The sequence below is a fragment of the Lolium perenne genome, chromosome 2 (genome assembly GCF_019359855.2).
Source record: "Lolium perenne isolate Kyuss_39 chromosome 2, Kyuss_2.0, whole genome shotgun sequence".
Classification (NCBI taxonomy): Eukaryota; Viridiplantae; Streptophyta; class Magnoliopsida; order Poales; family Poaceae; genus Lolium; species Lolium perenne.
Window position 1 is genome coordinate 69,219,011 of NC_067245.2, and position 3,079 is coordinate 69,222,089.

The following is a 3,079-nucleotide window of genomic DNA, read 5'->3' on the forward strand; positions in this document are numbered from 1 at the left end:
AGCAACTTATATTTCATTATGCCTATCTCACTCCTCTATTATTTTCCATCATCACCTTGACCTCATGAATTGATGATGTATGTCAATATATTCATCCTTGTGAGTATATGGTTACTTCACTCACCATCTCTCCTAGCCTTGCTCTACCATTGTCTAAATCACCATCACCACCATCATCTCTTGGACACATCTTTTATCAGGTCAGAATGTCACCACCATCTACTTTAGCACCCTTGTGCATTAGTATCACTTTGCCTAAAATTGTATATCTTTTTAGACCACCATTTTAGTAATTTGTGAGGCACTCAACCTTGGGTGTCATGCATGTGTAGCAATTATCTCTTGTTGATCACTTGTGCATGGCCAAAAATATGTGGCCGACCATGCCATGGCACACATGCATCATGCCTCTCCATTTCTCTCTCTCTCACATAATTACTCCACCTTGGGATGCCTCTCCTCCTTTGTCCCTTCCCAATGCCACAAATAAATTCAGCTTGGGTCAAATATCTCTTCCCCAAACCAGCCTCCCAACTAACCCAATCAATGAAGAGGCTACCTCCCAACCAACCCAATCAATGAGGAGGCAGCCCACCCCCTCTCCCTCTATATAAAGGGGCTTGGCAGCCCACCCCCTCCTCACTTGCTCTCACTTTTCCACTCCCCACTCTCTCCTCCACTCCCACACACTCTCCTCCTACCTCTCCCCACGAAATTGCTGCTCCTCCTAGCTTCATGGCCGGCCATGGCCATGGAAAGCTCACCAAGATGCAGCTCCTTCCTCCCTCAAGCTCATCCTCACCATGAGAGCCTCCCCCTCCATCTTCTCCCCAACCTTAGATGGTTTAATCTCCTCTTCTTCTCCCTCCATTGCTAAGATTGGATCTTGATGCAGGTGCATGTTGGTCCAAGCATGGAGAAGGTTGAGCTATCCTCAGATCTGAAGTTCTTGAGCAAAGTTCGTCCAAAACCTTGCAGTAATTTCTGTTTCTTGCTGTTTCAGATTCTGGTACGATCTTGTAAAATCCGCCAAATCTCGTGTGCAGATCCAAATCGAGTGGTTCAAAGTTCTGCAGATAGGCATTGAAAATATCTACAACTTGGCGTTGGTCTCATCCTCAAATTCGTTACGGATTTTGCATGATAAATAAAGTTCTGCAAACATGCAGAATCATTGTTTGTTAGATTTCTTCCGTTTTACAAAACCTTTTTGAGCAAACTCAATTTTGGGTGAAAGCCCTCTCCAGTACCTTCATTTTGGCGGTGGTTTCACTTCGATTGACCTCCTGAAACTGAAATGGTTCACAGATCAAGATCTGGTCAGATCTGACTTGGTCGAATTAAATCAGGAGCTTGGGAATGAATTTTTGAATGAAACAAACTGGGTAAGAACCACCTTTTCAAAACCTTCCAAATGCCAGTGGTCCCATATTTTTAGGATTTTTCTACGATTTATGGCTTACAGATCTTGTTTTCTGTACAGTCAGATTCAAACAAATTCCTAAATTTGTAGGTTTAATATTTTTGAGTGAATCCAATTGGGCTAGTCTTGTATTAGTACTAGCCATCTAGGAAAAATAGTGTTAGTCTCTGTTCATGCATTTTTGTTACTGTTAGTAAGGTATATGTGTGACATGCATTGTTGGACCAAAACTTGTTGGGTTTATTTAAAAACCTTGACCAACTCTTTTATTTAGAACTGGGCAACCTTTGTTTTATGCTTGCAAAACAAAACCTCTGCAACTCAACTTTAGCCCTTTTGTTTTGCTTAAGTTTTCAAATGATGTGGAATGTGGTTTGCTTCCTATTTTGGATGTTGTGTTATGTGAGCAAACTAAGTTAGAAAAACTGTTTTCTACTTTTCCAAAAATGTTTGCAAATGTTTTGTGAATGTATTTGATGTCAAACTAATGCTCTTGTCCTCTTTATGATGTTATCTACCAGGGGATACTTAGTTGTGCCATGGTGATACCTAGAGAGGCAATTACTAAGTCGTGGCACTCTCATACCTTTACTAGGTAAATAAATGGGGTTTTCTTTTAGTTGCTTTGTAGTATCTATAAGTCTTTTGTATGTTAGCCCTTAGTAAAGTGGTTAGCTATTGATTGTTGAATGTTGCATGCTTGTTATGTTTGGAGCAATGTGATTGATTGTGTTCCTTTTATATTTTCCGGCGATAGATGCGAACAATTTCGGAGGAGAAGAAGAAGAAGTGGAATCGGACAAGGATTTTATTTGTACTGTGGGAATTCTTATTTGATGGAGTTGAAGAAGTCCAGGGGCAAATAAGCCAAGGCAAGCCATCTCTTGATCTCTGAATGTTTAATCACATATTGTGGTTACTTTGTTGTTGTTCTTGTCTCTCGATCTATCTTGTGTTGTTTCTACTTATGTTGATGGAGCATGCTCACCATGAGCATGTTTATTCTCTTTGACACCTCACCTACAACCCCTTTAGTGAAATGGTGGTCTTCATTATCATGATCTTGGTGTACCCTCTAAGTGTGAGGGGTATGCCCACTTATCTTGTGTGTGTCGACCTCTTGACACCCTTTTTGCACCCCTTAGTGGTATGATGGTTAGTATCATGCCCTTGTTATACCTTCTACCTTGTGATGCTATGCATACTTACTCCCAAGAGTGCCACACCTTTTGTTGATGTTATGCATACTTACTCTCAAGTATGTTGAACCCCTTGTTGTTGTTATGCATGCTTACCCTGAGCATGTATGCCCCCTTTGACCACCTATTTTACCATCTTCTTAGTGGTATGATGATCAACATCGTGACCCTTTTGTCGAATCCTCCTACTTATGTTGTCCCCATGCGTGCTTATCCTAAGCATGTATAATCCCCTTGACACCTCAATTATCATCTCCTTAGAGGTATGACGGCTAGCATCATGCCATTGATGTATCTTAGCTCCTACATAAAACTTTAGGTTGGGAACCCCTCAAGGTTTACCTTGTTGTAAATGTTTATGAAAACCTTGGGTAAGATAACCTTACCCAAGTGTATGGTTTATGAAGGCAAAGAGGATCTTGTCAAAGATGTTTGAGAAAAGGAATGTGTGTGTGTG

At 40.9% G+C, this 3,079-nt stretch overlaps 1 long non-coding RNA gene across 1 annotated transcript; it reads left to right on the plus strand.

Annotated features, from left to right (window-relative positions):
* Positions 1–489: 489 nt before the first annotated feature.
* LOC139835165 (uncharacterized) lies at positions 490–2,275 on the plus strand. The gene is made up of 3 exons (XR_011750897.1): positions 490–1,385; positions 1,945–2,018; positions 2,181–2,275. It is a non-coding gene; the product is annotated as an uncharacterized lncRNA (long non-coding RNA).
* The last annotated feature ends 804 nt before the right edge of the window (positions 2,276–3,079 follow it).